General features: G+C 51.4%; 1 protein-coding gene across 4 annotated transcripts in view; it reads right to left on the bottom strand.

Moving 5' to 3' along the window:
- Window positions 1-20,543, bottom strand: part of LOC127910045 (protein CBFA2T1-like) — a 132,844-nt gene that overhangs the window by 105,457 nt on the left and 6,844 nt on the right. The window lies entirely within an intron of this gene.

Genomic DNA, 20,543 nt, shown 5'->3' with positions numbered 1-20,543 from the left:
GAGAGGATAGAACTCCCCCACCCTGTAACATCTCAGCTAAGAGGACAGGATAGAACTCCCCCACCCTGTAACATCTCAGCTAAGAGGAGAGGATAGAACTCCCCACCCTGTAACATCTCAGCTAAGAGGAGAGGATAGAACTCCCCCACCCTGTAACATCTCAGCTAAGAGGAGAGGATAGAACTCCCCCACCCTGTAACATCTCAGCTAAGAGGAGAGGATAGAACTCCCCACCCTGTAACATCTCAGCTAAGAGGAGAGGAGAGGATAGAACTCCCCCACCCTGTAACATCTCAGCTAAGAGGAGAGGAGAGGATAGAACTCCCCCACCCTGTAACATCTCAGCTAAGAGGAGAGGAGAGAACTCCCCCACCCTGTAACATCTCAGCTAAGAGGAGAGGAGAGGATAGAACTCCCCCCACCCTGTAACATCTCAGCTAAGAGGAGAGGAGAGAACTCCCCCACCCTGTAACATCTCAGCTAAGAGGAGAGGATAGAACTCCCCCACCCTGTAACATCTCAGCTAAGAGGAGAGGAGAGGATAGAACTCCCCCACCCTGTAACATCTCAGCTAAGAGGAGAGGATAGAACTCCCCCACCCTGTAACATCTCAGCTAAGAGGAGAGGATAGAACTCCCCCCACCCTGTAACATCTCAGCTAAGAGGAGAGGAGAGGATAGAACTCCCCACCCTGTAACATCTCAGCTAAGAGGAGAGGACTCCCCCACCCTGTAACATCTCAGCTAAGAGGAGAGAGAGATAGAACTCCCCCACCCTGTAACATCTCAGCTAAGAGGAGAGGAGAGGATAGAACTCCCCACCCTGTAACATCTCAGCTAAGAGGAGAGGATAGAACTCCCCCACCCTGTAACATCTCAGCTAAGAGGAGAGGATAGAACTCCCCACCCTGTAACATCTCAGCTAAGAGGAGAGGATAGAACTCCCCCACCCTGTAACATCTCAGCTAAGAGGAGAGGAGAGAACTCCCCCACCCTGTAACATCTCAGCTAAGAGGAGGAGGAGAGGATAGAACTCCCCACCCTGTAACATCTCAGCTAAGAGGAGAGGAGAGGATAGAACTCCCCACCCTGTAACATCTCAGCTAAGAGGAGAGGAGAGGATAGAACTCCCCCACCCTGTAACATCTCAGCTAAGAGGAGAGGATAGAACTCCCCCACCCTGTAACATCTCAGCTAAGAGGAGAGGAGAGAACTCCCCCACCCTGTAACATCTCAGCTAAGAGGAGAGAACTCCCCCACCCTGTAACATCTCAGCTAAGAGGAGAGGAGAGGATAGAACTCCCCACCCTGTAACATCTCAGCTAAGAGGAGAGGAGAGGATAGAACTCCCCACCCTGTAACATCTCAGCTAAGAGGAGAGGAGAGAACTCCCCCACCCTGTAACATCTCAGCTAAGAGGAGAGAACTCCCCCACCCTGTAACATCTCAGCTAAGAGGAGAGGAGAGGAGAGAACTCCCCACCCTGTAACATCTCAGCTAAGAGGAGAGGAGAGGATAGAACTCCCCCACCCTGTAACATCTCAGCTAAGAGGAGAGGATAGAACTCCCCACCCTGTAACATCTCAGCTAAGAGGAGAGGATAGAACTCCCCACCCTGTAACATCTCAGCTAAGAGGAGAGGATAGAACTCCCCCACCCTGTAACATCTCAGCTAAGAGGAGAGGATAGAACTCCCCCACCCTGTAACATCTCAGCTAAGAGGAGAGGAGAGAACTCCCCACCCTGTAACATCTCAGCTAAGAGGAGAGGAGAGAACTCCCCCACCCTGTAACATCTCAGCTAAGAGGAGAGGATAGAACTCCCCCACCCTGTAACATCTCAGCTAAGAGGAGAGGAGAGGATAGAACTCCCCACCCTGTAACATCTCAGCTAAGAGGAGAGGATAGAACTCCCCCACCCTGTAACATCTCAGCTAAGAGGAGAGGAGGATAGAACTCCCCACCCTGTAACATCTCAGCTAAGAGGAGAGGAGAGAACTCCCCCACCCTGTAACATCTCAGCTAAGAGGAGAGGATAGAACTCCCCCCACCCTGTAACATCTCAGCTAAGAGGAGAGGAGAGAACTCCCCCACCCTGAAACAACGCAGCTAAGAGGAGAGGATAGAACTCCCCCACCCTGTAACATCTCAGCTAAGAGGAGAGGAGAGGATAGAACTCCCCACCCTGTAACATCTCAGCTAAGAGGAGAGGAGAGGATAGAACTCCCCCACCCTGTAACATCTCAGCTAAGAGGAGAGGAGAGGATAGAACTCCCCCACCCTGTAACATCTCAGCTAAGAGGAGAGGATAGAACTCCCCACCCTGTAACATCTCAGCTAAGAGGAGAGGAGAGAACTCCCCACCCTGTAACATCTCAGCTAAGAGGAGAGAAGAACTCCCCCACCCTGTAACATCTCAGCTAAGAGGAGAGGAGAGGATAGAACTCCCCACCCTGTAACATCTCAGCTAAGAGGAGAGGAGAGGATAGAACTCCCCCACCCTGTAACATCTCAGCTAAGAGGAGAGGATAGAACTCCCCCACCCTGTAACATCTCAGCTAAGAGGAGAGGAGAGGATAGAACTCCCCACCCTGTAACATCTCAGCTAAGAGGAGAGGAGAGAACTCCCCCACCCTGTAACATCTCAGCTAAGAGGAGAGGATAGAACTCCCCCACCCTGTAACATCTCAGCTAAGAGGAGAGGAGAGGATAGAACTCCCCCACCCTGTAACATCTCAGCTAAGAGGAGAGGATAGAACTCCCCCACCCTGTAACATCTCAGCTAAGAGGAGAGGAGAGGATAGAACTCCCCACCCTGTAACATCTCAGCTAAGAGGAGAGGAGAGGATAGAACTCCCCCACCCTGTAACATCTCAGCTAAGAGGAGAGGAGAGGAATAGAACTCCCCCACCCTGTAACATCTCAGCTAAGAGGAGAGGATAGAACTCCCCCCACCCTGTAACATCTCAGCTAAGAGGAGAGGAGAGGATAGAACTCCCCCACCCTGTAACATCTCAGCTAAGAGGAGAGGATAGAACTCCCCCACCCTGTAACATCTCAGCTAAGAGGAGAGGAGAGGATAGAACTCCCCCACCCTGTAACATCTCAGCTAAGAGGAGAGGAGAGGATAGAACTCCCCCACCCTGTAACATCTCAGCTAAGAGGAGAGGAGAGGATAGAACTCCCCCCACCCTGTAACATCTCAGCTAAGAGGAGAGGATAGAACTCCCCACCCTGTAACATCTCAGCTAAGAGGAGAGGATAGAACTCCCCCACCCTGTAACATCTCAGCTAAGAGGAGAGGAGAGGATAGAACTCCCCCACCCTGTAACATCTCAGCTAAGAGGAGAGGAGAGGATAGAACTCCCCCACCCTGTAACATCTCAGCTAAGAGGAGAGGAGAGGATAGAACTCCCCACCCTGTAACATCTCAGCTAAGAGGAGAGGATAGAACTCCCCACCCTGTAACATCTCAGCTAAGAGGAGAGGATAGAACTCCCCACCCTGTAACATCTCAGCTAAGAGGAGAGGATAGAACTCCCCACCCTGTAACATCTCAGCTAAGAGGAGAGGATAGAACTCCCCCACCCTGTAACATCTCAGCTAAGAGGAGAGGATAGAACTCCCCCACCCTGTAACATCTCAGCTAAGAGGAGAGGATAGAACTCCCCACCCTGTAACATCTCAGCTAAGAGGAGAGGATAGAACTCCCCCACCCTGTAACATCTCAGCTAAGAGGAGAGGATAGAACTCCCCACCCTGTAACATCTCAGCTAAGAGGAGAGGATAGAACTCCCCACCCTGTAACATCTCAGCTAAGAGGAGAGGATAGAACTCCCCCCACCCTGTAACATCTCAGCTAAGAGGAGAGGATAGAACTCCCCCACCCTGTAACATCTCAGCTAAGAGGAGAGGATAGAACTCCCCCACCCTGTAACATCTCAGCTAAGAGGAGAGGATAGAACTCCCCCACCCTGTAACATCTCAGCTAAGAGGAGAGGATAGAACTCCCCCACCCTGTAACGTCTCAGCTAAGAGGAGAGGGTAGAACTCCCCCACCCTGTAACATCTCAGCTAAGAGGAGAGGAGAGGATAGAACTCCCCCACCCTGTAACATCTCAGCTAAGAGGAGAGGATAGAACTCCCCCACCCTGTAACATCTCAGCTAAGAGGAGAGGATAGAACTCCCCACCCTGTAACATCTCAGCTAAGAGGAGAGGATAGAACTCCCCCACCCTGTAACATCTCAGCTAAGAGGAGAGGATAGAACTCCCCCACCCTGTAACATCTCAGCTAAGAGGAGAGGATAGAACTCCCCCACCCTGTAACATCTCAGCTAAGAGGAGAGGATAGAACTCCCCCACCCTGTAACATCTCAGCTAAGAGGAGAGGATAGAACTCCCCCACCCTGTAACATCTCAGCTAAGAGGAGAGGAGATAGAACTCCCCCACCCTGTAACATCTCAGCTAAGAGGAGAGGATAGAACTCCCCACCCTGTAACATCTCAGCTAAGAGGAGAGGATAGAACTCCCCACCCTGTAACATCTCAGCTAAGAGGAGAGGATAGAACTCCCCCACCCTGTAACATCTCAGCTAAGAGGAGAGGATAGAACTCCCCCACCCTGTAACATCTCAGCTAAGAGGAGAGGAGAGGAAGAACTCCCCACCCTGTAACATCTCAGCTAAGAGGAGAGGATAGAACTCCCCCACCCTGTAACATCTCAGCTAAGAGGAGAGGAGAGGAAAGAACTCCCCCACCCTGTAACATCTCAGCTAAGAGGAGAGGATAGAACTCCCCCACCCTGTAACATCTCAGCTAAGAGGAGAGGATAGAACTCCCCCACCCTGTAACATCTCAGCTAAGAGGAGAGGATAGAACTCCCCCACCCTGTAACATCTCAGCTAAGAGGAGAGGATAGAACTCCCCCACCCTGTAACATCTCAGCTAAGAGGAGAGGAGAGGATAGAACTCCCCCACCCTGTAACATCTCAGCTAAGAGGAGAGGATAGAACTCCCCCCACCCTGTAACATCTCAGCTAAGAGGAGAGGAGAGGATAGAACTCCCCCACCCTGTAACATCTCAGCTAAGAGGAGAGGATAGAACTCCCCCCACCCTGTAACATCTCAGCTAAGAGGAGAGGAGAGGAAAGAACTCCCCCACCCTGTAACATCTCAGCTAAGAGGAGAGGATAGAACTCCCCCACCCTGTAACATCTAAGCTAAGAGGAGAGGAGAGGATAGAACTCCCCCACCCTGTAACATCTCAGCTAAGAGGAGAGGATAGAACTCCCCCACCCTGTAACATCTCAGCTAAGAGGAGAGGAGAGGATAGAACTCCCCCCACCCTGTAACATCTCAGCTAAGAGGAGAGGATAGAACTCCCCACCCTGTAACATCTCAGCTAAGAGGAGAGGATAGAACTCCCCACCCTGTAACATCTCAGCTAAGAGGAGAGAGAGGATAGAACTCCCCCACCCTGTAACATCTCAGCTAAGAGGAGAGGATAGAACTCCCCACCCTGTAACATCTCAGCTAAGAGGAGAGGAGAGGATAGAACTCCCCACCCTGTAACATCTCAGCTAAGAGGAGAGGATAGAACTCCCCCACCCTGTAACATCTCAGCTAAGAGGAGAGGAGAGGATAGAACTCCCCACCCTGTAACATCTCAGCTAAGAGGAGAGGAGAGGATAGAACTCCCCACCCTGTAACATCTCAGCTAAGAGGAGAGGAGAGGAAAGAACTCCCCCACCCTGTAACATCTCAGCTAAGAGGAGAGGATAGAACTCCCCCACCCTGTAACATCTCAGCTAAGAGGAGAGGAGAGGAAAGAACTCCCCACCCTGTAACATCTCAGCTAAGAGGAGAGGATAGAACTCCCCCACCCTGTAACATCTCAGCTAAGAGGAGAGGAGAGAACTCCCCACCCTGTAACATCTCAGCTAAGAGGACTCCCCCACCCTGTAACATCTCAGCTAAGAGGAGAGGATAGAACTCCCCCACCCTGTAACATCTCAGCTAAGAGGAGAGGATAGAACTCCCCCACCCTGTAACATCTCAGCTAAGAGGAGAGGATAGAACTCCCCCACCCTGTAACATCTCAGCTAAGAGGAGAGGAGAGGATAGAACTCCCCCACCCTGTAACATCTCAGCTAAGAGGAGAGGAGAGGATAGAACTCCCCCACCCTGTAACATCTCAGCTAAGAGGAGAGGAGAGAACTCCCCCCACCCTGTAACATCTCAGCTAAGAGGAGAGGAGAGAACTCCCCACCCTGTAACATCTCAGCTAAGAGGAGAGGAGAGGATAGAACTCCCCACCCTGTAACATCTCAGCTAAGAGGAGAGGATAGAACTCCCCCACCCTGTAACATCTCAGCTAAGAGGAGAGGAGAGAACTCCCCCACCCTGTAACATCTCAGCTAAGAGGAGAGGATAGAACTCCCCACCCTGTAACATCTCAGCTAAGAGGAGAGGATAGAACTCCCCACCCTGTAACATCTCAGCTAAGAGGAGAGGATAGAACTCCCCCACCCTGTAACATCTCAGCTAAGAGGAGAGGATAGAACTCCCCCACCCTGTAACATCTCAGCTAAGAGGAGAGGATAGAACTCCCCCACCCTGTAACATCTCAGCTAAGAGGAGAGATAGAACTCCCCCACCCTGTAACATCTCAGCTAAGAGGAGAGGATAGAACTCCCCCACCCTGTAACATCTCAGCTAAGAGGAGAGGATAGAACTCCCCCACCCTGTAACATCTCAGCTAAGAGAGGAGAGGATAGAACTCCCCCACCCTGTAACATCTCAGCTAAGAGGAGAGGATAGAACTCCCCCACCCTGTAACATCTCAGCTAAGAGGAGAGGATAGAACTCCCCCACCCTGTAACATCTCAGCTAAGAGGAGAGGATAGAACTCCCCCACCCTGTAACATCTCAGCTAAGAGGAGAGGATAGAACTCCCCCACCCTGTAACATCTCAGCTAAGAGGAGAGGAGATAGAACTCCCCCCACCCTGTAACATCTCAGCTAAGAGGAGAGGATAGAACTCCCCCACCCTGTAACATCTCAGCTAAGAGGAGAGGAGAGGATAGAACTCCCCCACCCTGTAACATCTCAGCTAAGAGGAGAGGATAGAACTCCCCCACCCTGTAACATCTCAGCTAAGAGGAGAGGAGAGGATAGAACTCCCCCACCCTGTAACATCTCAGCTAAGAGGAGAGGATAGAACTCCCCCACCCTGTAACATCTCAGCTAAGAGGAGAGGAGAGGATAGAACTCCCCCACCCTGTAACATCTCAGCTAAGAGGAGAGGATAGAACTCCCCCACCCTGTAACATCTCAGCTAAGAGGAGAGGAGAGGATAGAACTCCCCCACCCTGTAACATCTCAGCTAAGAGGAGAGGATAGAACTCCCCCCACCCTGTAACATCTCAGCTAAGAGGAGAGGATAGAACTCCCCACCCTGTAACATCTCAGCTAAGAGGAGAGGAGAGGATAGAACTCCCCCACCCTGTAACATCTCAGCTAAGAGGAGAGGATAGAACTCCCCCACCCTGTAACATCTCAGCTAAGAGGAGAGGAGAGAACTCCCCCACCCTGTAACATCTCAGCTAAGAGGAGAGGAGAGGATAGAACTCCCCCACCCTGTAACATCTCAGCTAAGAGGAGAGGAGAGGATAGAACTCCCCCACCCTGTAACATCTCAGCTAAGAGGAGAGGAGAGGATAGAACTCCCCCACCCTGTAACATCTCAGCTAAGAGGAGAGGATAGAACTCCCCCACCCTGTAACATCTCAGCTAAGAGGAGAGGAGAGAACTCCCCCACCCTGTAACATCTCAGCTAAGAGGAGAGGATAGAACTCCCCCACCCTGTAACATCTCAGCTAAGAGGAGAGGAGAGGATAGAACTCCCCCACCCTGTAACATCTCAGCTAAGAGGAGAGGATAGAACTCCCCCACCCTGTAACATCTCAGCTAAGAGGAGAGGATAGAACTCCCCCACCCTGTAACATCTCAGCTAAGAGGAGAGGAGAGAACTCCCCCACCCTGTAACATCTCAGCTAAGAGGAGAGGATAGAACTCCCCCACCCTGTAACATCTCAGCTAAGGGGAGAGGATAGAACTCCCCCACCCTGTAACATCTCAGCTAAGAGGAGAGGATAGAACTCCCCCACCCTGTAACATCTCAGCTAAGAGGAGAGGATAGAACTCCCCCACCCTGTAACATCTCAGCTAAGAGGAGAGGATAGAACTCCCCCACCCTGTAACATCTCAGCTAAGAGGAGAGGATAGAACTCCCCACCCTGTAACATCTCAGCTAAGAGGAGAGGATAGAACTCCCCCACCCTGTAACATCTCAGCTAAGAGGAGAGGATAGAACTCCCCCACCCTGTAACATCTCAGCTAAGAGGAGAGGATAGAACTCCCCCACCCTGTAACATCTCAGCTAAGAGGAGAGGATAGAACTCCCCCACCCTGTAACATCTCAGCTAAGAGGAGAGGAGAGGATAGAACTCCCCCCACCCTGTAACATCTCAGCTAAGAGGAGAGGATAGAACTCCCCCACCCTGTAACATCTCAGCTAAGAGGAGAGGATAGAACTCCCCCACCCTGTAACATCTCAGCTAAGAGGAGAGGAGAGGATAGAACTCCCCCACCCTGTAACATCTCAGCTAAGAGGAGAGGAGAGGATAGAACTCCCCCACCCTGTAACATCTCAGCTAAGAGGAGAGGAGAGGATAGAACTCCCCCACCCTGTAACATCTCAGCTAAGAGGAGAGGAGAGAACTCCCCCACCCTGTAACATCTCAGCTAAGAGGAGAGGAGAGAACTCCCCCACCCTGTAACATCTCAGCTAAGAGGAGAGGATAGAACTCCCCCACCCTGTAACATCTCAGCTAAGAGGAGAGGATAGAACTCCCCCACCCTGTAACATCTCAGCTAAGAGGAGAGGATAGAACTCCCCCACCCTGTAACATCTCAGCTAAGAGGAGAGGATAGAACTCCCCCACCCTGTAACATCTCAGCTAAGAGGAGAGGATAGAACTCCCCACCCTGTAACATCTCAGCTAAGAGGAGAGGATAGAACTCCCCCACCCTGTAACATCTCAGCTAAGAGGAGAGGATAGAACTCCCCCACCCTGTAACATCTCAGCTAAGAGGAGAGGATAGAACTCCCCCACCCTGTAACATCTCAGCTAAGAGGAGAGGATAGAACTCCCCCACCCTGTAACATCTCAGCTAAGAGGAGAGGATAGAACTCCCCCACCCTGTAACATCTCAGCTAAGAGGAGAGGATAGAACTCCCCCACCCTGTAACATCTCAGCTAAGAGGAGAGGATAGAACTCCCCACCCTGTAACATCTCAGCTAAGAGGAGAGGATAGAACTCCCCCACCCTGTAACATCTCAGCTAAGAGGAGAGGATAGAACTCCCCACCCTGTAACATCTCAGCTAAGAGGAGAGGATAGAACTCCCCCCACCCTGTAACATCTCAGCTAAGAGGAGAGGAGAGGATAGAACTCCCCCACCCTGTAACATCTCAGCTAAGAGGAGAGGATAGAACTCCCCCACCCTGTAACATCTCAGCTAAGAGGAGAGGAGAGGATAGAACTCCCCCACCCTGTAACATCTCAGCTAAGAGGAGAGGAGAGGAGAGAACTCCCCACCCTGTAACATCTCAGCTAAGAGGAGAGGAGAGGAGAACTCCCCCACCCTGTAACGTCTCAGCTAAGAGGAGAGGAGAGGATAGAACTCCCCCACCCTGTAACATCTCAGCTAAGAGGAGGAGGGATAGAACTCCCCCACCCTGTAACATCTCAGCTAAGAGGAGAGGATAGAACTCCCCCACCCTGTAACATCTCAGCTAAGAGGAGAGGAGAGAACTCCCCCACCCTGTAACATCTCAGCTAAGAGGAGAGGATAGAACTCCCCACCCTGTAACATCTCAGCTAAGAGGAGAGGAGAGGATAGAACTCCCCCACCCTGTAACATCTCAGCTAAGAGGAGAGGATAGAACTCCCCCCACCCTGTAACATCTCAGCTAAGAGGAGAGGATAGAACTCCCCCACCCTGTAACATCTCAGCTAAGAGGAGAGGATAGAACTCCCCCACCCTGTAACATCTCAGCTAAGAGGAGAGGATAGAACTCCCCCACCCTGTAACATCTCAGCTAAGAGGAGAGGATAGAACTCCCCCCACCCTGTAACATCTCAGCTAAGAGGAGAGGATAGAACTCCCCCACCCTGTAACATCTCAGCTAAGAGGAGAGGATAGAACTCCCCCACCCTGTAACATCTCAGCTAAGAGGAGAGGATAGAACTCCCCCACCCTGTAACATCTCAGCTAAGAGGAGAGGATAGAACTCCCCACCCTGTAACATCTCAGCTAAGAGGAGAGGATAGAACTCCCCACCCTGTAACATCTCAGCTAAGAGGAGAGGATAGAACTCCCCACCCTGTAACATCTCAGCTAAGAGGAGAGGATAGAACTCCCCACCTGTAACATCTCAGCTAAGAGGAGAGGATAGAACTCCCCCACCCTGTAACATCTCAGCTAAGAGGAGAGGAGAGGATAGAACTCCCCACCCTGTAACATCTCAGCTAAGAGGAGAGGATAGAACTCCCCCACCCTGTAACATCTCAGCTAAGAGGAGAGGATAGAACTCCCCCACCCTGTAACATCTCAGCTAAGAGGAGAGGAGAGGATAGAACTCCCCCACCCTGTAACATCTCAGCTAAGAGGAGGAGAGGATAGAACTCCCCACCCTGTAACATCTCAGCTAAGAGGAGAGGAGGATAGAACTCCCCCACCCTGTAACATCTCAGCTAAGAGGAGAGGATAGAACTCCCCCACCCTGTAACATCTCAGCTAAGAGGAGAGGATAGAACTCCCCCACCCTGTAACATCTCAGCTAAGAGGAGAGGATAGAACTCCCCCACCCTGTAACATCTCAGCTAAGAGGAGAGGATAGAACTCCCCCACCCTGTAACATCTCAGCTAAGAGGAGAGGATAGAACTCCCCACCCTGTAACATCTCAGCTAAGAGGAGAGGATAGAACTCCCCCACCCTGTAACATCTCAGCTAAGAGGAGAGGATAGAACTCCCCCACCCTGTAACATCTCAGCTAAGAGGAGAGGATAGAACTCCCCCACCCTGTAACATCTCAGCTAAGAGGAGAGGATAGAACTCCCCCACCCTGTAACATCTCAGCTAAGAGGAGAGGATAGAACTCCCCCACCCTGTAACATCTCAGCTAAGAGGAGAGGATAGAACTCCCCCACCCTGTAACATCTCAGCTAAGAGGAGAGGATAGAACTCCCCCACCCTGTAACATCTCAGCTAAGAGGAGAGGATAGAACTCCCCACCCTGTAACATCTCAGCTAAGAGGAGAGGATAGAACTCCCCCACCCTGTAACATCTCAGCTAAGAGGAGAGGATAGAACTCCCCCACCCTGTAACATCTCAGCTAAGAGGAGAGGATAGAACTCCCCCACCCTGTAACATCTCAGCTAAGAGGAGAGGATAGAACTCCCCCACCCTGTAACATCTCAGCTAAGAGGAGAGGAGGATAGAACTCCCCCACCCTGTAACATCTCAGCTAAGAGGAGAGGATAGAACTCCCCACCCTGTAACATCTCAGCTAAGAGGAGAGGAGAGGATAGAACTCCCCACCCTGTAACATCTCAGCTAAGAGGAGAGAGAGATAGAACTCCCCCACCCTGTAACATCTCAGCTAAGAGGAGAGGAGAGATAGAACTCCCCCACCCTGTAACATCTCAGCTAAGAGGAGAGGATAGAACTCCCCCACCCTGTAACATCTCAGCTAAGAGGAGAGGAGAGGATAGAACTCCCCCACCCTGTAACATCTCAGCTAAGAGGAGAGGATAGAACTCCCCCACCCTGTAACATCTCAGCTAAGAGGAGAGGATAGAACTCCCCCACCCTGTAACATCTCAGCTAAGAGGAGAGGAGAGAACTCCCCCACCCTGTAACATCTCAGCTAAGAGGAGAGGAGAGGATAGAACTCCCCACCCTGTAACATCTCAGCTAAGAGGAGAGGATAGAACTCCCCCACCCTGTAACATCTCAGCTAAGAGGAGAGGATAGAACTCCCCCACCCTGTAACATCTCAGCTAAGAGGAGAGGATAGAACTCCCCCACCCTGTAACATCTCAGCTAAGAGGAGAGGATAGAACTCCCCCACCCTGTAACATCTCAGCTAAGAGGAGAGGAGAGAACTCCCCCACCCTGTAACATCTCAGCTAAGAGGAGAGGATAGAACTCCCCACCCTGTAACATCTCAGCTAAGAGGAGAGGAGAACTCCCCACCCTGTAACATCTCAGCTAAGAACTCCCCCACCCTGTAACATCTCAGCTAAGAGGAGGGATAGAACTCCCCCACCCTGTAACATCTCAGCTAAGAGGAGAGGATAGAACTCCCCACCCTGTAACATCTCAGCTAAGAGGAGAGGATAGAACTCCCCACCCTGTAACATCTCAGCTAAGAGGAGAGGATAGAACTCCCCACCCTGTAACATCTCAGCTAAGAGGAGAGGATAGAACTCCCCCACCCTGTAACATCTCAGCTAAGAGGAGAGGATAGAACTCCCCCACCCTGTAACATCTCAGCTAAGAGGAGAGGATAGAACTCCCCCACCCTGTAACATCTCAGCTAAGAGGAGAGGATAGAACTCCCCACCCTGTAACATCTCAGCTAAGAGGAGAGGATAGAACTCCCCACCCTGTAACATCTCAGCTAAGAGGAGAGGATAGAACTCCCCCACCCTGTAACATCTCAGCTAAGAGGAGAGGATAGAACTCCCCCACCCTGTAACATCTCAGCTAAGAGGAGAGGATAGAACTCCCCACCCTGTAACATCTCAGCTAAGAGGAGAGGATAGAACTCCCCCACCCTGTAACATCTCAGCTAAGAGGAGAGGATAGAACTCCCCCACCCTGTAACATCTCAGCTAAGAGGAGAGGAGAGGAGAGAACTCCCCCACCCTGTAACATCTCAGCTAAGAGGAGGAGAGGATAGAACTCCCCCACCCTGTAACATCTCAGCTAAGAGGAGAGGAGGATAGAACTCCCCCACCCTGTAACATCTCAGCTAAGAGGAGAGGAGAGGATAGAACTCCCCACCCTGTAACATCTCAGCTAAGAGGAGAGGATAGAACTCCCCCACCCTGTAACATCTCAGCTAAGAGGAGAGGATAGAACTCCCCACCCTGTAACATCTCAGCTAAGAGGAGAGGAGAGGATAACTCCCCACCCTGTAACATCTCAGCTAAGAGGAGAGGAGAGGATAGAACTCCCCCCACCCTGTAACATCTCAGCTAAGAGGAGAGGAGAGAACTCCCCCACCCTGTAACATCTCAGCTAAGAGGAGAGGATAGAACTCCCCACCCTGTAACATCTCAGCTAAGAGGAGAGGAGGATAGAACTCCCCCACCCTGTAACATCTCAGCTAAGAGGAGAGGAGAGGATAGAACTCCCCCACCCTGTAACATCTCAGCTAAGAGGAGAGGAGAGAACTCCCCCACCCTGTAACATCTCAGCTAAGAGGAGAGGAGAGGATAGAACTCCCCCACCCTGTAACATCTCAGCTAAGAGGAGAGAGGAGAGAACTCCCCCACCCTGTAACATCTCAGCTAAGAGGAGAGGATAGAACTCCCCCACCCTGTAACATCTCAGCTAAGAGGAGAGGAGAGGATAGAACTCCCCCACCCTGTAACATCTCAGCTAAGAGGAGAGGGATAGAACTCCCCACCCTGTAACATCTCAGCTAAGAGGAGAGGAGAGAACTCCCCACCCTGTAACATCTCAGCTAAGAGGAGAGGATAGAACTCCCCACCCTGTAACATCTCAGCTAAGAGGAGAGGATAGAACTCCCCACCCTGTAACATCTCAGCTAAGAGGAGAGGATAGAACTCCCCCACCCTGTAACATCTCAGCTAAGAGGAGAGGAGAGAACTCCCCCACCCTGTAACATCTCAGCTAAGAGGAGGAGAGGATAGAACTCCCCCACCCTGTAACATCTCAGCTAAGAGGAGAGGAGAGAACTCCCCACCCTGTAACATCTCAGCTAAGAGGAGAGGAGAGGATAGAACTCCCCCACCCTGTAACATCTCAGCTAAGAGGAGAGGATAGAACTCCCCCACCCTGTAACATCTCAGCTAAGAGGAGAGGATAGAACTCCCCCACCCTGTAACATCTCAGCTAAGAGGAGAGGATAGAACTCCCCCACCCTGTAACATCTCAGCTAAGAGGAGAGGATAGAACTCCCCCACCCTGTAACATCTCAGCTAAGAGGAGAGGATAGAACTCCCCACCCTGTAACATCTCAGCTAAGAGGAGAGGATAGAACTCCCCCACCCTGTAACATCTCAGCTAAGAGGAGAGGATAGAACTCCCCCACCCTGTAACATCTCAGCTAAGAGGAGAGGATAGAACTCCCCCACCCTGTAACATCTCAGCTAAGAGGAGAGGATAGAACTCCCCCACCCTGTAACATCTCAGCTAAGAGGAGAGGATAGAACTCCCCCACCCTGTAACATCTCAGCTAAGAGGAGAGGATAGAACTCCCCCACCCTGTAACATCTCAGCTAAGAGGAGAGGAGAGAACTCCCCCACCCTGTAACATCTCAGCTAAGAGGAGAGGAGAGGATAGAACTCCCCCACCCTGTAACATCTCAGCTAAGAGGAGAGGAGAGGATAGAACTCCCCCACCCTGTAACATCTCAGCTAAGAGGAGAGGATAGAACTCCCCCACCCTGTAACATCTCAGCTAAGAGGAGAGGAGAGAACTCCCCCACCCTGTAACATCTCAGCTAAGAGGAGAGGATAGAACTCCCCCACCCTGTAACATCTCAGCTAAGAGGAGAGGATAGAACTCCCCCACCCTGTAACATCTCAGCTAAGAGGAGAGGATAGAACTCCCCCACCCTGTAACATCTCAGCTAAGAGGAGGAGAGGATAGAACTCCCCCACCCTGTAACATCTCAGCTAAGAGGAGAGGAGAGAACTCCCCCACCCTGTAACATCTCAGCTAAGAGGAGAGGAGAGGATAGAACTCCCCCACCCTGTAACATCTCAGCTAAGAGGAGAGGAGAGAACTCCCCACCCTGTAACATCTCAGCTAAGAGGAGAGGAGAGGATAGAACTCCCCCCACCCTGTAACATCTCAGCTAAGAGGAGAGGATAGAACTCCCCCACCCTGTAACATCTCAGCTAAGAGGAGAGGATAGAACTCCCCCACCCTGTAACATCTCAGCTAAGAGGAGAGGATATAACTCCCCACCCTGTAACATCTCAGCTAAGAGGAGAGGATAGAACTCCCCCACCCTGTAACATCTCAGCTAAGAGGAGAGGATAGAACTCCCCCACCCTGTAACATCTCAGCTAAGAGGAGAGGAGAGAACTCCCCCACCCTGTAACATCTCAGCTAAGAGGAGAGGATAGAACTCCCCCACCCTGTAACATCTCAGCTAAGAGGAGAGGATAGAACTCCCCCACCCTGTAACATCTCAGCTAAGAGGAGAGGATAGAACTCCCCCCACCCTGTAACATCTCAGCTAAGAGGAGAGGATAGAACTCCCCCACCCTGTAACATCTCAGCTAAGAGGAGAGGATAGAACTCCCCCACCCTGTAACATCTCAGCTAAGAGGAGAGGATAGAACTCCCCACCCTGTAACATCTCAGCTAAGAGGAGAGGATAGAACTCCCCCACCCTGTAACATCTCAGCTAAGAGGAGAGGAGAGGATAGAACTCCCCCACCCTGTAACATCTCAGCTAAGAGGAGAGGAGAGAACTCCCCCACCCTGTAACATCTCAGCTAAGAGGAGAGGAGAGGATAGAACTCCCCCACCCTGTAACATCTCAGCTAAGAGGAGAGGATAGAACTCCCCCACCCTGTAACATCTCAGCTAAGAGGAGAGGATAGAACTCCCCACCCTGTAACATCTCAGCTAAGAGGAGAGGATAGAACTCCCCCACCCTGTAACATCTCAGCTAAGAGGAGAGGATAGAACTCCCCCACCCTGTAACATCTCAGCTAAGAGGAGAGGAGAGAACTCCCCCACCCTGTAACATCTCAGCTAAGAGGAGAGGATAGAACTCCCCCACCCTGTAACATCTCAGCTAAGAGGAGAGGATAGAACTCCCCCACCCTGTAACATCTCAGCTAAGAGGAGAGGATAGAACTCCCCCACCCTGTAACATCTCAGCTAAGAGGAGAGGATAGAACTCCCCCACCCTGTAACATCTCAGCTAAGAGGAGAGGATATAACTCCCCCACCCTGTAACATCTCAGCTAAGAGGAGAGGATAGAACTCCCCCACCCTGTAACATCTCAGCTAAGAGGAGAGGATAGAACTCCCCCACCCTGTAACTTCTCAGCTAAGAGGAGAGGAGAGAACTCCCCCACCCTGTAACTTCTCAGCTAAGAGGAGAGGATAGAACTCCCCCACCCTGTAACTTCTCAGCTAAGAGGAGAGGATAGAACTCCCCCCACCCTGTAACATCTCAGCTAAGAGGAGAGGATAGAACTCCCCCACCCTGTAACATCTCAGCTAAGAGGAGAGGATAGAACTCCCCACCCTGTAACATCTCAGCTAAGAGGAGAGGATAGAACTCCCCCACCCTGTAACATCTCAGCTAAGAGGAGAGGATAGAACTCCCCCACCCTGTAACATCTCAGCTAAGAGGAGAGGAGAGGATATAACTCCCCCACCCTGTAACATCTCAGCTAAGAGGAGAGGAGAGGATAGAACTCCCCCACCCTGTAACATCTCAGCTAAGAGGAGAGGATAGAACTCCCCCACCCTGTAACATCTCAGCTAAGAGGAGAGGATAGAACTCCCCCACCCTGTAACATCTCAGCTAAGAGGAGAGGATAGAACTCCCCCACCCTGTAACATCTCAGCTAAGAGGAGAGGATAGAACTCCCCCACCCTGTAACATCTCAGCTAAGAGGAGAGGATAGAACTCCCCCACCCTGTAACATCTCAGCTAAGAGGAGAGGAGAGGATAGAACTCCCCCACCCTGTAACATCTCAGCTAAGAGGAGAGGAGAAGAACTCCCCCACCCTGTAACATCTCAGCTAAGAGGAGAGGATAGAACTCCCCCACCCTGTAACATCTCAGCTAAGAGGAGAGGATAGAACTCCCCCACCCTGTAACATCTCAGCTAAGAGGAGAGGATAGAACTCCCCCACCCTGTAACATCTCAGCTAAGAGGAGAGGATAGAACTCCCCCACCCTGTAACATCTCAGCTAAGAGGAGAGGAGAACTCCCCCCACCCTGTAACATCTCAGCTAAGAGGAGAGGACTCCCCCACCCTGTAACATCTCAGCTAAGAGGAGAGGAGAACTCCCCCACCCTGGCTATAGAACTCCCCCACCCTGTAACATCTCAGCTAAGAGGAGAGGATAGAACTCCCCCACCCTGTAACATCTCAGCTAAGAGGAGAGGAGAGGAGAACTCCCCACCCTGTAACATCTCAGCTAAGAGGAGAGGAGAGGATAGAACTCCCCCACCCTGTAACATCTCAGCTAAGAGGAGAGGAGAGAACTCCCCCACCCTGTAACATCTCAGCTAAGAGGAGAGGAGGATAGAACTCCCCCACCCTGTAACATCTCAGCTAAGAGGAGAGGATAGAACCCCCCCCCCCCTGTAACATCTCAGCTAAGAGGAGAGGATAGAACTCCCCCCCCCTGTAACATCTCAGCTAAGAGGAGAGGATAGAACTCCCCCACCCTGTAACATCTCAGCTAAGAGGAGAGGATAGAACTCCCCACCCTGTAACATCTCAGCTAAGAGGAGAGGAGAGAAACTCCCCACCCTGTAACATCTCAGCTAAGAGGAGAGGATAGAACTCCCCCACCCTGTAACATCTCAGCTAAGAGGAGAGGATAGAACTCCCCCACCCTGTAACATCTCAGCTAAGAGGAGAGGATAGAACTCCCCCACCCTGTAACATCTCAGCTAAGAGGAGAGGATAGAACTCCCCACCCTGTAACATCTCAGCTAAGAGGAGAGGATAGAACTCCCCCACCCTGTAACATCTCAGCTAAGAGGAGAGGATAGAACTCCCCACCCTGTAACATCTCAGCTAAGAGGAGAGGAGAGGATAGAACTCCCCACCCTGTAACATCTCAGCTAAGAGGAGAGGAGAGGATAGAACTCCCCCACCCTGTAACATCTCAGCTAAGAGGAGAGGATAGAACTCCCCCACCCTGTAACATCTCAGCTAAGAGGAGAGGATAGAACTCCCCCACCCTGTAACATCTCAGCTAAGAGGAGAGGATAGAACTCCCCCACCCTGTAACATCTCAGCTAAGAGGAGAGGAGAGGATAGAACTCCCCCACCCTGTAACATCTCAGCTAAGAGGAGAGGAGAGGATAGAACTCCCCCACCCTGTAACATCTCAGCTAAGAGGAGAGGATAGAACTCCCCCACCCTGTAACATCTCAGCTAAGAGGAGAGGAGAGAACTCCCCCACCCTGTAACATCTCAGCTAAGAGGAGAGGATAGAACTCCCCCACCCTGTAACATCTCAGCTAAGAGGAGAGGATAGAACTCCCCCACCCTGTAACATCTCAGCTAAGAGGAGAGGATAGAACTCCCCACCCTGTAACATCTCAGCTAAGAGGAGAGGAGAGGATAGACCTCCCCACCCTGTAACATCTCAGCTAAGAGGAGAGGAGAGAACTCCCCACCCTGTAACATCTCAGCTAAGAGGAGAGGAGAGGATAGAACTCCCCACCCTGTAACATGTCAGCTAAGAGGAGAGGATAGAACTCCCCACCCTGTAACATCTCAGCTAAGAGGAGAGGAGAGGATAGAACTCCCCCACCCTGTAACATCTCAGCTAAGAGGAGAGGAGAGGATAGAACTCCCCACCCTGTAACATCTCAGCTAAGAGGAGAGGAGAGAACTCCCCCACCCTGTAACATCTCAGCTAAGAGGAGAGGAGAGGATAGAACTCCCCCACCCTGTAACATCTCAGCTAAGAGGAGAGGAGAGAACTCCCCCACCCTGTAACATCTCAGCTAAGAGGAGAGGAGAGGATAGAACTCCCCCCACCCTGTAACATCTCAGCTAAGAGGAGAGGATAGAACTCCCCCACCCTGTAACATCTCAGCTAAGAGGAGAGGATAGAACTCCCCCACCCTGTAACATCTCAGCTAAGAGGAGAGGATAGAACTCCCCCACCCTGTAACATCTCAGCTAAGAGGAGAGGATAGAACTCCCCCACCCTGTAACATCTCAGCTAAGAGGAGAGGAGAGAACTCCCCCACCCTGTAACATCTCAGCTAAGAGGAGAGGATAGAACTCCCCCACCCTGTAACATCTCAGCTAAGAGGAGAGGAGAGAACTCCCCCACCCTGTAACATCTCAGCTAAGAGGAGAGGAGAGAACTCCCCCCACCCTGTAACATCTCAGCTAAGAGGAGAGGAGAGAACTCCCCAACCCTGTAACATCTCAGCGAGAGCCTAGCTCTCTCCAGGATCAGGGTTGGAGTTATAACCTACAGGAGGGTATCTCTCAGGGAACATGGTTGGAGTTATAACCTACAGGAGGGTATCTCTCCAGGAACAGGGTTGGAGTTATAACCTACAGGAGGGTTTCTCTCCAGGAACATGGTTGGAGTTATAACCTACAGGAGGGTTTCTCTCCAGGAACATGGTTGGAGTTATAACCTACAGGAGGGTATCTCTCAGGGAACATGGTTGGAGTTATAACCTACAGGAGGGTTTCTCTCCAGGAACATGGTTGGAGTTATAACCTACAGGAGGGTTTCTCTCCAGGAACATGGTTGGAGTTATAACCTACAGGAGGGTATCTCTCAGGGAACATGGTTGGAGTTATAACCTACAGGAGGGTTTCTCTCCAGGAACATGGTTGGAGTTATAACCTACAGGAGGGTATCTCTCCAGGAACAGGGTTGGAGTTATAACCTACAGGAGGGTATCTCTCCAGGAACAGGGTTGGAGTTATAACCTACAGGAGGGTATCTCTCCAGGAACATGGTTGGAGTTATAACCTACAGGAGGGTATCTCTCCAGGAACAGGGTTGGAGTTATAACCTACAGGAGGGTTTCTCTCCAGGAACATGGTTGGAGTTATAACCTACAGGAGGGTATCTCTCCAGGAACAGGGTTGGAGTTAAAACCTACAGGAGGGTATCTCTCCAGGAACAGGGTTGGAGTTCAAACCTACAGGAGGGTATCTCTCAGGGAACATGGTTGGAGTTATAACCTACAGGAGGGTTTCTCTCCAGGATCAGGGTTGGAGTTATAACCTACAGGAGGGTATCTCTCCAGGAACAGGGTTGGAGTTAAAACCTACAGGAGTGTATCTCTCAGGGAACATGGTTGGAGTTATAACCTACAGGAGGGTTTCTCTCCAGGATCAGGGTTGGAGTTATAACCTACAGGAGGGTATCTCTCAGGGAACATGGTTGGAGTTATAACCTACAGGAGGGTTTCTCTCCAGGAACAGGGTTGGAGTTATAACCTACAGGAGGGTTTCTCTCCAGG

The sequence above is a fragment of the Oncorhynchus keta genome, chromosome 20 (genome assembly GCF_023373465.1).
Source record: "Oncorhynchus keta strain PuntledgeMale-10-30-2019 chromosome 20, Oket_V2, whole genome shotgun sequence".
NCBI lineage: Eukaryota > Metazoa > Chordata > Actinopteri > Salmoniformes > Salmonidae > Oncorhynchus > Oncorhynchus keta.
The sequence above is the reverse complement of the archived record's forward strand: the minus strand, read 5'-3'. Positions and strand labels throughout refer to the sequence as shown.